Raw genomic sequence first — 14,571 nt, 5'->3', positions numbered from 1 at the left:
AGCTCTGTAATTAAAAGAGGCACATCATCAAACAAATCTACAACATAAACCCTCACACTTTATTCTTCATTAAACGTCCTATGTCTTTGAGGCATCAAATAAATTAGAACATTTTAGATTGTTTAAAAAAAAGCCCATTTGATGGAAAAACAAAGACTAAGAAATCTATCAACACTTGAACACAGATAAACAGTCCATTTAAGGTTGGCTTTTAATTTTAGCTCCAGCTCGGAAATAACAATTCTTTTACAAAATAACACAACCTCCTCATATATTTGTAGAAGTGTTTGTTTCTTCACAATGAGTTAAAGCATTTTGACTACTGGCATAAATCAGTTTGAAATGGTTAAGAACTGATGCTAATCTCAGCAGGATGGTGATGTTCTAATAGCACTTAACTTTGTGGGTCATTCTATTTGCATAATTATTCGCAGAGATTCAGGTGCAGATTTTGCAAATCTTCATCAACAGTGTTGTGGTACTGGATTCTGAATAAAACTGAAGAGAAATCATTCCTTTTACTGTTTTTGTTTTTATCCCTTTGTTTCAGCAGCACATATTTCCAACTGACCACTAGCAAATCAGCTACGGTGTGGCAGCATTTCCTTCATGATTGGCTCCCTCTGCTAAATACGTATACAATTACATAATGTTGTTTTAAACACTACACTCCCAGCCTCTTTTGCATAAAATTAATGCCATGGGCATATTGCCAACATGGGTGGGTCAACTGAAAATGGAAAATCAGGAAATATGTTCATGACAATGGGATAAATTGCTGAAAGCTTCAAAAAGTTTCTCAATCCATTAGGAGTCTTTGCCAAGGCCGAAAGGGTAGAGGATTAAGAAGTGATGGTCAAAAATGAAGGGAAAGGAAACCCAAGATGCAAGCATGAGTCTGCAGGCAAGTGACAGAACACCTGATCCTCTATTTGATTACTTTTTTTTTATTCCTTCACAGGATGTGGGCATCGCTGGCAGGGCCAGCATTTATTGCCCATCCCTAATTTCCCTTGAGAAGGTGGTGGTGAGCCACTTTATACAACTGAGTGGCTTGCTAGGCCGTTTCAAAGGGCAGTTAAGAGATAATCACATTGCTGTGGGTCTGGAGTCACATATAGGCCAGACCAGGTAAGGACAGCAGATTTCCTTCCCTAAAGGACATTAGTTTTTGCGACAATCCGGTAGTTTCATGTTCACCATTACTGAAACTAGCTTTTTAATTCCAGATTTATTTAATTAATTGAATTTAAATTCCCCAACTGCCATGGTGGGATGTGAACTCATATCTCCAAGAATCATTATTCCAGGCCTACTAGGCCAGTAACAGAATCACTATGCTACCGTACCCCGACTACTAAAGTGGAGTTGCTGTTGCATGAGCTAATTGTGAGGAGGGTTGTCCTTTGTGCTAACATCCTTATAAATCTGCATGCTTGGAAGAAGGTGGGGCAAGACGATGCTGCAGCTGAACTATACTGCCACTGGCCATGTCAGCCTTATGGCGCATGTTAGCGTGTCCATACAGCATATGCTATGGCTCTGCATCTGGCTGTCTGCTAACCTGGATACTGTGAAGATAGTTTCCTACTGTCGTTTCCAGTTAAGTGCAACAATGCCTGGCTTATATGGTGAGGTGGCACCTCGGGCGGTGCGACCAATCAGGACTTGCGGCCCTATGATCAACCCTGCCATTCCTTCTTTTATACAGTGGCATGTAAACAATGGCATGCTGTGGTTGGAGTTCTTCGGAAGAACCATCTAGTATTATCGTTAGTCAGTTCTTCCCATGTATCTGTGCCATCGGGCCTGCTGTCACAACCTACCTTGAGGGATAAAACCTCCGCATGCACTAATTGACATAAGAAAACTACTAGGCACTTGGTATAAGCATTAAACAAAGCTTTAATCAACTGTTTTACAACATGGAGGTCTAGTTGTGTCCTTCACTAGTTCCTGTTACGAATGTCCTGCGCAAGCGGAGCTCGTGCCCGAGTAAGTATACTCTCCCTGGACAGCGCCACCCGCAGGCCACTCAGTATTATTTCATAAGTCTTTCTTTCATGAATGACTGATTCATGTCACTAATCATCTACTAAAGGGAGGTATGTTCGCCTCCGTCTCCAGATACAGGTGTGTGGATGCCAGCAGGCGGGTACAGAACACCACGCCTTCTCCCAAGCATCTCATTTGCACCAGTATCACTGCTGGGGAGGGAAGAAAATTGACACAAAGACTCAGGAGAACATATGCATGAGCGGAGATAGAAGAAAACAAAAGAAAATGAAGAAAAATGGGACAGAAATGGCCTAAAAATGATCAAATGAATCTTCTTATTGGCCCTTGAAACTTACTTCTCAGTCACTGGCAATTCTGGACGGCCGTTTATAGGGGAATGATTTGAAAGCAGCGTGGGCCTGCCGGAAAAAGGTGCGGGAGGTGTTATTATGTCTCTCCCACATGATTTGAATATAATAATGAAGTTCCTGCCTGATTTAGGTGGGTGGTGTCCTTCACCCACTCTCCACACTGCTAGAAATGCATGTCATGCGCAATAGGGGCAGAAATCTGGCGGTACAGATCTCCGCCCCTTTTCAGCGCCGTAATGCGCCATGTACTGGTACACATGGGGTATTCACAAGATTAGAATCAGCCCCATGAGCTCATGAATCACATTGTATTCTTTGTTATTAAGCTGTATCAGTTTCTTATGTCCGGTCCTTCCCTTACAATCGAAGGCTGTACAGCAAAGCTAAATGGCAAAACAGCAAACAGGAAAGCTTGTACACTGGAACAGATGGAAGAACAGCATTTATTATAAAATATCAACAATGATTGTAAGTATTTTTAATACTGTAAGACACTTAAAGGGTTTGAACGACTGTATAAACTGCTCAGGCTTAGTTTATGATGTCATTTTAAGCCAGTCAAGTGTGTTACAGCCTTGTAAAATGTTCCCAGCCATTTGTTATTCTCTGTATAAAATGACACAGGTTTTAACTTATTGATTGCACAAAACACTGCAAATAGCACTGCCTATTGTTGAAGCCATTGTAGCAGCATTTTGTTCAAGTCTATATATCGAGGATGCATGTTGGGGACAGGAGGCGATGAATTGCAGAAAATAAACTATCTGATAGTGCAAGGCTGTATAACTTACAACTGCCACTATTATAACAGTGAGTTATGCGAGGCGCACAATGTGTCCTTCGTTTATGTTGCATGCCCCGGAGTGTTTATTTAAAATATGTAACATTAATTGCTCTGTGGTGCCATTTTTCAAGATTTTTCTGCTATCCCATGCTGCACAGAGATGGGGTGGTTGATGAGTTAATATTATTTGTGCTATGGGTCACCTAGGGTCAATGCGTTTGGACTCAGTCTGTGGTAATGGGACCCAGTGGTCATTCTGTGTAAAATAAGCCCAAAATAGAAAGATAGCAGTGGGGAGGAATGAGGACCGGGAAAGATAAAGGCGGGAACAAGAGTAAGAGCGGGGCAGGTCCGAGGAGAGGCTGAGAGACAATCTGGGAAAAAGAGAGAAGGCGAATAACTCAGCTTCAGGTTTGGTGACAAGGGGTTCGGGAATGTGTGATCACATTGCCAGAGCTCCTGGAGTAGGTGGGAGACATACAACCCACTAGTGAAACACACTGAGTAAACCTCACACATGTAGTGTGAATAGGCTTATATGCCAATAAAGCCTTTCAGTACAAAAATATGATTTATCAGAGTTCTGGCACACATCTATATACAGTGAAGGAACCTGCTGCAGCTAATCAGTGTATTGCCTTGGCAACATACATTGCCAATAAAATACATGCTGTAATGTTATTATATAGATATAATCTACTAAATGAAAGGTGCGAGTATCAGAATAGTAAATTGGGTAATGAACTGAATTAAAGCCTCCAGAGAGATTTATTTTCCTGGACTTCATCCCAAAAGGGTCTAGGACAAGAATTAAATATGTTTGGCCATTCTCCATTAGGCCCTTAATGTTTATTTTGCTGAATGAAATATAAATAAAGCAGCTGGTAATGATACTATTTTCTGATAATGTGCCACTTCTGATCTGACACACATCGCTCACTCACTGAAAAACCACAGCAAAGTTCTCCGCTGTAACTCAATTCTTTGCAAGGTTTCCAAAGCCGAGGTTTTTTGTAAATTGATTTCAGAGGTCGAGCTGTCAGGAATAAAGGAAAAAGTTGCTGAGAAGTGTAGTGTCCGTGTGTTGATAGAGACACTGAAGACAGGAGTTGGTTCATAGGTGTTTACTAAGCAAAGTCTGGGGGGGTACTAACGGATATAACACAATATACAGGCTTATATAGCCCGAGTGGCCATTACCGGCATTACAGCACACATGGGGCTCTTAAAGGCGCATACACTACAATTCCTCCCCTTTTAGCTAACCAGTACATCATATTTTAAGTAATTATTAATTACATGTTATAAGAAAAATAATATACACATTGCTGTAGTTAATTAATTATAAGTCAGTCTCTCAGGAGGCTTCCTGACTCGGTCCGGATAACGCCTCGGTGGTGTAGTAGTTTCTGGCGGTGTAGTAGGTTCTTTTGGCAAGGCTGATTCAGCTTGAATGCCAGTGTCGGGTTCATCGGGTTCCAGTATCACCGGATCGGAGGTAGATATGGGTATCTCTACTTCATCATTAGGCGTATAGAGTTGTGGTGTAGGTTGTCCCTTTTCGGATGACTCTATGATTTGGTCAGCATGGCACCTTATTATGCTTTCTCCGATGTCCACGGTATACATCAGTGGTCCTAGTCGTGTGCAGATAGTTCCAGGCTGCCATTTCTCGGTACGGTAGTCCCGGGCCAAAACTTGTTGACCTATCTGGAAGGTTCTAGTTGGCCTTTCATTCATGCCTTGAAACTGCCGGTTCTCCATGTCCCTTCTGATGTTGGGCTTGACCAAATCCAGCCGGCATCTTAGGTTTCTATTGAAGAACATCATGGCGGGAGTTTGGTTGGTAACCATATGTGTTGCATTCCTGTATGCGAACAAGAAGTTATCCACCTTGTGCTGAAGTTTTATGTCTTCATTACCCATGGCCTTTATGGCCTTCTTGAAGGTCTGGACAAACCTTTCAGCCAATCCATTGGTGGCAGGATGGTATGGGGCGGACGTGTAGTGCTTAACCCCATTGTTTTTTAAGAACTTCCTGAATTCTTCGGACACAAATTGCGGTCCATTATCAGAACAGATCTGTTCTGGCAGCCCATTCCTGGCGAATATGGTCCTTAATACTGTGATGGTTTTTTCCGTGGTGGTGGAGGACATCTTTATTACCTCCGGCCACTTGGAGTGTGCATCAACCGCGATTAAGAACATTGAGTCCATAAATGGACCAGCAAAGTCGATGTGTACCCTTTGCCAGGGAGATGAGAGCCACTCCCATGGATGTAGAGGGGCTTGTGGTGGAGCGTTTTGGACCTTCTGGTATCCTAGGCAGCTCTTGGTCATTTCTTCGATGTCTCCATCGATACCTGGCCACCATACAAACGCCCTGGCTAGGTTCTTCATTTTCACTCCACCCAGATGCCCCTCATGAAGCTCCTTTAGCACTTTATCCTGGAGTTTGGGTGGAATCACCACTCTGGATCCACACATCAAGGTTCCTCGGCACACCGACAGCTGTTCTCTTCTTTGCGAGAATGCTGGCAACAGTGGTTCGCCATGTACTGGCCATCCCTTCACTGTTAAATCGTAGACCCATGAGAGAGTTGGGTCATTTCTTGTCTCCCTTTCAATGGCAGAATTTGTTACTGGTAGACATTCCACTATGGTAGAGTGGAACATCTCCACTGGGTCTACTGTAGGTGCCTCTTCTACCGTTGGCAACGGTAGGCGCGATAAACCGTCAGCATTCCCATGCTGTTTTGATCCTTTGTATTCTATGTTGTATTGGTGTGCCCCTAGAAAAAGGGACCACCTCTGTAGCCTTTGCGCTGTCATAATGGGAACACCCTTTTTAGGGTTGAATATGGAGATGAGGGGTTGATGGTCAGTCAACAAGGTAAATTTTTGTCCGTGTAGGTAATGGTTGAATTTCTTCACTCCCCATACCAGGCTGAGTGCTTCCCTGTCGATTTGGGCATAGTTACGCTCAGCTGAGTTCAATGAGTGTGACGCAAAAGCTATCGGCCGTTCCGAGCCATCAGGGAATTTATGCGATAATACTGCTCCTATGCCGTAAGGGGATGCATCGCACGCCAGTCTGATTGGCAGTGATGGGTTGTAATGAGCCAAAACTTCTTCGGATGTGATTAAGTCTTTGCATTTATGGAAGGCACGTTTACAGTCTTCGTTCCATTTCCAAATTACTCCTGTTTGTAGCAGTTCATTAAGAGGGTGTAGAAGAGTTGATAAGTTCAGTAAAAATTTATGATAGTAATTTATTAATCCCAGGAACGACCTTAATTGTGAAACATTTTCAGGTGCTGGGGCTTTTATGACCGCTTCAATTTTTTCAGGTGATTTATGCAACCCTTCCTTATTTATTATGTGGCCACAATATGATATTTGATTTCGGAAAAATTCGCACTGGGGCGATTTGCTCGTAGGCCCCGTTCTCTCAGCCTAGTGAGCACCTGCTCCAAATTGGCAAGGTGCTCGTTGTCGTTTTCTCCTGTTACAAGGATGTCGTCCAGGTAGCATTGAGTACCCAGAATCCCTTGGAGGACTTGCTCCATAGCTCTTTGCCAGATAGCTGGAGTGGATGCTACTCCGAAAACTAGTCGATTGTACTGGTACAGACCTTTGTGCGTATTTATCGTGAGATATTTTTTTAGAGGCCTCTTCAACCTCCATCTGTAGATATGCCTGTGCCAAGTCAATTTTGGTGAAATGTTTCCCTCCGGATAGTGAGGTAAAAATATCTTCTATCCTCGGAAGAGGATACTGTACCATGTGAAGGACTGGGTTTACCGTCACCTTGAAGTCTGCACAGATGCAAATTTTTCTCTGTTCTTCAGATTTATTATTATTCAATGCTTTCTTCATGACTGGAACGATGGGTGTTGCCCACTCGCTCCAATCTATTTTGGATAATACGCCTGCATTTTCCAAATTCTCCAGCTCTGCCTCGACTGCTGGACGAATTGCGTATGGCACTGGTCTTGCTTTAAAAAACTTGGGAATTGCTGCATCTTCCACTTTTATTGAGGCGGTGATGCCTTTCAAGGTTCCTAGTTTCTCTTGAAACACTTCTTTGGCGTTGGCCAAGATGTCTTTTAATCGTTCGGGTATGATGTCATCATCGTTTTTTTCCTTACTGGTCACCGTCAGTGCCTGAATGGAGTGCCAGTCTAAACGTATTTTCCTGATCCATTCACGTCCTAACAGCGGTGGGCCACCATCTTGTAGAATGTATAAATAAAACTTTTGTATTTCCTTGCCATTGTATACAACAGGCACCCTTATTTTTCCTTTGGGGTATACTTTCTGCCCCGTATATGTTTTTAAGATAATGGATGTGTCTTTTAAAGGTATATGCGGAAATAGCCTCTCATAATCCCGTCGATTTATTACGGTCAGAGCTGATCCTGTATCTAGCTCCATTTTAACTGGAGACCCTGCTATCGTGAGGGTAACCCAAATGGTCTGGTAATCATCTTTGGCAAGTACATTATGTAATTTGAGACAGCTTAGTCTCTTGTTTTCGGAGTCGCTATCGCTCTTCTGGTCTTCGGAGCTACTGTCCGTCATCATTTGTACCTTTCTGTACTTTTCTTTATTGACTTTTTTTTTCCTGTCTGTGGATTTATTTTGTCCAGATCGGCATACCCGTGCAATGTGTCCAATCTTTCCACATTGCCTGCATGCTTTGTCCTTGAACCAGCAGTCCCTCTGGTTATGGGTGGATCTGCCGCAGCGATAACATCTTTCAAAACCCTGTGTCATTTCATGGGTGCCGAAGTCCTGTGTCTTTTGTTGTATCTCTGCAGCTCCTCTTGCTGCTGCTTCGTATGATACAGCCATGCTGAAAGCCTTGTCCAGTGTTAAATCTTTTTCAGAAAGCAGCCTTTTCTGTGTTCCTTCACTTAAGAGACCGCAGACGAATTGTCTCGAAGATAATCTGCTAGTCCTGCCCCGAATTGGCAATATTTTGATAGCTTTCTTAATTCGGTGAGGTAATCAGCGTTACTTTCATTCTTGTGTTGATTTCTCTTGAAGAATTTGAATCGTTCCGCTATCAGCAGCGGTGTTGGGTTTAAGTGCTCCTGCAGGGTATCAACAATTTCTTTAAAATCCTTGTCCTTTGGTTTGGCTGGAGTGATTAACTTTCGTAACAGCCCGTATGCCTTTGCACCCACTAGATTCAGCAGTACTGAAGCTTTTTTTTCATCTTCTGTTCCATTTGCAGTGCAATATACCTCTACCCTTTCCACATATGTGGTCCAATCCTCTATTTCACTATCAAAAGCATCAATATTGCCAGACTTAGGCATCTTAGAAAAGATATGGCGCTTCCCGCGCTTTTCTTTCTTTTCTGCAGAAAAGATATGGCGCTTCCCGCACTTTCCTGCCGCTGCTGCCGATGACAACGCTGTTTCCCGCGGTTTCCGTTCTTTTTTTTCTTTTTTTCTTTATTTACAGTTGGCGACTCGTTCCCGCCGGACTTTCTCTCTAGGTCTGAACGCCGACCTGCTTGCAGCGCTGGCCATCTCCCGAGTGCTCCCTCCCCGTCTGTTATTGCTTGCCTCCGATTTCGCTGCTTGTCCCAGCTGTAGAGCCAGCCGCTGGAGCCCCAGCCTGACGCCCAGGAAGGATTAGCACAGTACCTGCCACCAGCTTGGCCAGCTGGTGAAACCACAGCTTCTTTCACTTTCTTGAGTCTTCTGGACGTCCGAGGAATCGATGTCCTTGAGGTGCTGCCGAATTGCGGGTAAGTCCGTTTCCACTTCGTCGCCACTGTAGTGTCCGTGTGTTGATAGAGATACTGAAGACAGGAGTTGGTTCATAGGTGTTTACTAAGCAAAGTCTGGGGGGGTACTAACGGATATAACACAATATACAGGCTTATATAGCCCAAGTGGCCATTACCGGCATTACAGCACACATGGGGCTCTTAAAGGCACATACACTACAATTAGCATGACATTTTCCAGTGAATTCTATACTCAAGCAAAACCATTGTTACAATTCAGGGCTCCTCCCAACAGGCAGCTTCTATAAGCAAGCCCACGGTTCCTATGAACTAAATTGTAACTTTAATGTGTCGGAGGATGGGCTGTAAGGACCCCAGGTGAGCCATCTACCCTTTTATTGTAATCCTGCCACTGGATAGTATGTAGGATTCCATTACACCTCACGCCACTTGACAAGACAGATAATATCAACCGTAATATCACCTTTTCGCAACAGATTAATTTACAAAATAGAAATATTTACAGAACTAAGCAATGCAGGTGAAGCATGAAACTGGACAATACAGTACAAGGGGCTAATCAAACAAACCAGTCAGACAAGTCCTTTTGTGATGCTTTTCGCTGATCTTGAGTCAAACTGCTTCTTAGAAATAAGAATGATCGTTGGAGGACAATTTACATAATCACCAGTTTGTGGAATTTAGAATTTCCCCATGCACCGCAGCAGGTTGACCAAATTGCTTGTTGCACGAAATGTCCTGACTTATTCTAATAATCCCTTTTGAAGAACAGCCACTTGCTTTGAAATTAGGTCAACTAAAAATGCTAACAAAGCTTACAATCTTTTTAACAGAAGGTGACCACATGGGGTATTGATGAGAGCATTAATATGCCTTGTCTGGGATTGAGTAATTCATTGTGATCCAACCAACAATAGACAGTAGATACATTCTTTGTACACTTGGTTCTAAGCACTTTTAACTTAATTCACTTTATGATCAAAAGCTATGGCCAGGAAATTCCTCACAGCTGCTTCCGTTCCGTTCGTGTTACTTCCCCAGAAGTTCACCGGAAACCCCGTTTACGTGCACATGTAATGCCGGTGGAGTGGGAGCATCTCCGAGGAATTTCCGGGCCCTTGATCCTGTATTTGAGATGACATCAGTTGCCCTCCTGAAGTCTTGTAAACAGCACAGTTTCCATTTTGGATAATTGTATTGCTCGTGTTTCCACTAAAAGACAAGAATATTCATTTTGTCACAACCATTATTGGAAAATGCATTTTTAATGCTAACGTAAGGGCAATATTCTACTAGTAAATTAACATACAGATTATTTAATCAGTACAGCATATTTTAAGTCTGCCTCTTAGCTTTGTGAAAATGCCCCACAACATATAACATAAAATGCCCAATGAAATTGTTTGTTCCTTGTGCATAATCTCTGAGTATCTCTAAAAGCTGTAACTCCTAATGAGGTGAAATTATTCTATACATTTAAGCAAACACAGAGTATTTTTGTGTAGTATTTGAAACCTACTTTTTGTGATATTGTCAGATGAAGGTTTAGCATGCTTGTATAAAATTCCTTGGCCCATTTTTTTAACAAAAGTATTGAAGATCAAAACGTAATTCCTTTGTTAAAACAGTGAGCAGAGGACTGCCATACAAATGGATGAAACGTCCCTACGCTAATATCGCAAATAGTAATTCCTAGGTTTTGGTGTGTTAACGTTTATGGAGCATTAATTCATTTTGTTCATTTTTCTAAAATTCTCCCCAGGATTAAACCCATTTCATGCAAGTAAGTGCTAAGGGCTGTGTTAATGCTTTTAGGCTTATTAGATCATTTATTTTAAATGGAATAACACCTGCTTAAAAATTGTGCAGAGGAATGTAATGTAAGTGCATTAAATGTTTCGATGTGAACTTTGCTGATCAGAAAATATGACACTTAATGAAAAGTACTCATTAAAGTTAAATCCCTTAGGGAACGCTGCTGAAGTGTTACCAATTTTAACATTGGCTGGGAATTTTGTCGGAGCTGCTCCCGCATCACTGCTGTAACTTTGCCGGAAGTGTGGTGGAAACCTCGTTTACATACGATAGGGGATAACTATCAGGAAAGACTGAACCGGCTGGACCTCTTTTCAATAGCAAAGCGAAGGCTAAGGGATGACTTAATAGAGGTTTTTAAAATTATGAAGGGGTTTGATAAGGTAGACGTAGAGAAGATGTTTCCATGGGGGAATCCAAAACTAGGGGCCATAAATATAAGATAGTCATTAATAAATCCAATAGGGAATTCAGGAAAAACTTCTTTACCCAGAGAGTGGTGAGAATGTGGAACATGGAGGCGAATTGGCATAGATGTATTTAAGGGGAAGCTACAGGAGGGAGAAAGGAATAGAAGACTACGTTGATAGGGTTAGATGAAGTAGGGTGAGAGGAGGCTCGTGTGGAGCATAAACACCGGCATGGACCAGTTGGGCAGAATAGTCTGTTCTGTGCTGTAAATTCAAAGTAATTCTATGTAAACACAGTTTCTGACGCACTTCTGGCAAAGTTATAGGGGCAGAGTGGGAGTAGCTCCGAGGCCATTATTATCTTTCATTTCCTGGTCCTGGGTTATTACAGGTTCCACCGCCAATGGTATTTTCAGCCTTGTAATGCAGCAGTTGCAGTTATACCCAGCGTACAATTTACCTTCTCTGTTCACTACCAGCAGCAGGGAAATGCTGATGGGTTTGATGAAGGGGAGTGCCACTAAGCAGAGATTCCAAATTTGCTCTGTACCTCGGAACGAAGAGACCAGTTCAATAGGAGGCAGCTTTTGTTCCTGTTTCATTTAGTATCCAATCCTGGGATCTCTGTGCCAAAATGAGAACCAGTAATCCCTGTCCTTGGCAGAACATGTTGGAATTACAAAATCCTGTAAGATTGTTTGGTTAGGAAAGGTGAGCACTTAATTTGAATTGGTACAATGAGCTATTTGCTTTATCTGTTTTGCCATAGACACACAAAATAAAGCACAAACCTAGTCCATGCAAGCTGACTTAAAAATAACACAATTAATGTTTAGCTACCTCAGTAGCACCAACAGTAAAATATCAGAATTTCATGGACGCTCCCTCCTGCTCCATTTCTGTCTTACAATATTATGCAGCTGCACTTCAACATCCAAACTATTGTGAAGTCACATCGTTGCCGTTTAAATATTCAATATTGTTTGAGTGACCTTCTAAATGGGGTCATTGTGTCATATTTGCAGATTATGGCAGGTATGGATTTTACAGCAGTGCATTAATATTGCAATAATTATAAATATTCACTGCTGATTAACTGCAAGCTGCAATCAATTATTATATCTAGAGTGTCTTTTAGCCCTTTCCCCTCTCAAATAAAATTATCATATCAGCTGGTTTGCCTCCCCTGCTGGCCCATTTTTACAAATAAAGCAATGTCATGCGTACAGCTTAGGGCATTTTCAATGACATTGGGAGCTGCTTGCAATTTGTTTTGAGCTTTTCCAAATTTTCCAGTCAGGTTGTATAACATTAAACATTATCCCTTACATCTTTGTCATTCTGAACTGGCTGTCTTTCATAATAGATTCCTTATTTTGGATAAATTGAAAGTAAAATATCTTGCAGTATCCCAATGAGGGAAGAAGGTGACATCCTCCTTGCTGGCTATGAGACAGCCTCCATTTTGCTGGTTATCATTTGAGTGCAGAGTTAACACTGAGGTACAAGAGCTGTCCAAACAACATGGCTGCCATCATTATTAGGCAATCAATTGTCTGCTCCCAGTGAAGAAAGGAACATTTTTGCACTGTGCATGGTTACTACAAGCAAACCTAGCTTAGGTAAAAATGGTCTGTGCTGTATCACTACGAGGCATCACCCTGCATTACCTTCAGCCAGATCAGTTGGGTATGGCACAGAATGGCTGAAGTTCAATCGTGGTAATTTGTTTCAAATTATCCCAACAATCCATCTCATCCTCAGCCTGAAAAAGGTGATCCTCACTTCATCAAAATAACATTGGCATTAAAACTAGACAAGACTGCCAAAATATTTGTTGCTCTTGTGTGCTTTTTTGAATAATTCATTGGAGAGATTACTCTTTCACAGGCAGGCAACACTGCCATTATCGTCAAACAGGATAGCCAGAAATTAGTTGCACCTATTGTTTGGGCGCTATGGGTACCGAATTGGGACCAAAATGGCGTCCGAGCAGCATGTGCACCCTTTTGGTGCAGGCTGCGCTGGATGCGGCCTTGGTGAGGGTGGTAGGGCGGCCGTTAGGAGCGTGTGCTAGAAGAATGGCAAGTCGGCAGATTGTGACAGCAAATCAGTGTGCAATGCTGATTTGACGCATGTGCTGCCATTTTTGTCGTCATTGTTGGAGCTAATGCCCTCTCTTAACATGTGTTCAGCAGTAGGAAGTGTGATGAAATATATTCCATTCATCACTGCCTGTTTTCTGTGTCTTCTAACTGCCTGCTTTCTGTGTCTTTTCCCTTCCCCCAGTCCTCATGTATTATGCATTGGAATGTGCTGGAACTGGTTGTGTGCAGGGCTCCGCCCATACCTGGCTCCTTTGTAATCTAACTTCAGTCCGGCATCAGCCTCCTGAAGGTAGACATCTCTCTATTTTACGTGTTATGTTCTGAGTTAATAAAAGCCTTACTTTTGTTCTGCTAACTTCGAGTCTCGGAATAATTGAGGCACATCAATTTTATTAACTCAATTTTCAACACTATGGATCAACTCCTGAAACCCGAACGTTTGGATTTGGATCAACATGCTCCGGACGCATCAGCACGCTTCGGACACTGGTTTGACTGTATGGAATTCTTCCTGGACAATTCCGCAGCCGTCAAAGACGCTACGGACACTGCGAAGATGAGACTCGGAATGCTACGGAATTGGGTAAGCCACCGGGTTTACCCCCTCATCCAAGACGCCGATACGTACCTGGCCGCCTGCAACACCTTAAAGGCACATTACCAGCAGCCTACGAATGAGGTGTATGCTAGGCATCTACTCGCTACTCGCGCACAGCGACCTGGGGAATCGGTGGAGGAGTTCCTAAGCATCCTGAAAAAGCTTGGCAAGGACTGTAAGTGCCGAGATGTAAAAGCCGCAGTGTACACCGACGAGCTTGTTCGCGATGCCTTTATCACAGGCCTCAGCTCCACTCACATCCGGCAAAGACTGCTGGAAAAAACGGGGTTGGACCTGAAACAGGCTGCGGACACCGCGCGGTCCCTGGAGATGGCCCAGAGAAACTCGGACGCCTACTCTTCAGCCCGCGCTGCCCACGCCGCCACGTGTGCGCCGAGGGCACCGCCATCTTGGAAGGCATCTTCCCCGCCCGGCAGCCCGACACCGGCGGGGCCCAGCTCTCCCCCCAGAAGCCCTACGACAGCCGCGACGCGTCAAGGACCCAACTGCTACTTCTGCGGGCAGCCAAAGCACACCAGAAACCTGTGCCCGGCGAAAGGCACCACCTGCTTTAAGTGCGGTAAGAAGGGGCACTTCGGGAAGGTGTGCAGAGGGAACCCCGCCGGAAAACCAACCGCCGGAAAACCCGCCACCGCCGCGTGTGCGCCGTGGGAGCGGCCATCTTGGACGCCATCTTGCCCGACCTCGTGGGGTCCGCCA

At 43.4% G+C, this 14,571-nt stretch overlaps 1 long non-coding RNA gene across 1 annotated transcript in view; it reads left to right on the top strand.

Annotated features, from left to right (window-relative positions):
- The first annotated feature begins 2,709 nt into the window (after positions 1 to 2,709).
- LOC147108164 (uncharacterized) overlaps positions 2,710 to 14,571 on the top strand; it is a 188,686-nt gene continuing 176,824 nt past the window's right edge. The window contains exon 1 of the long non-coding RNA XR_015080707.1: positions 2,710 to 2,837. This is a non-coding gene — a long non-coding RNA (uncharacterized LOC147108164). The remainder of the gene's footprint in view (positions 2,838 to 14,571) is intronic.

Source organism: Somniosus microcephalus, chromosome 13 (genome assembly GCF_052327205.1).
Source record: "Somniosus microcephalus isolate GS21.2 chromosome 13, FLI_Smic_1.0, whole genome shotgun sequence".
Classification (NCBI taxonomy): domain Eukaryota; kingdom Metazoa; phylum Chordata; class Chondrichthyes; order Squaliformes; family Somniosidae; genus Somniosus; species Somniosus microcephalus.
Note: the sequence above shows the minus strand (reverse complement) of the source record. Positions and strands in the feature narration are given on the sequence as shown.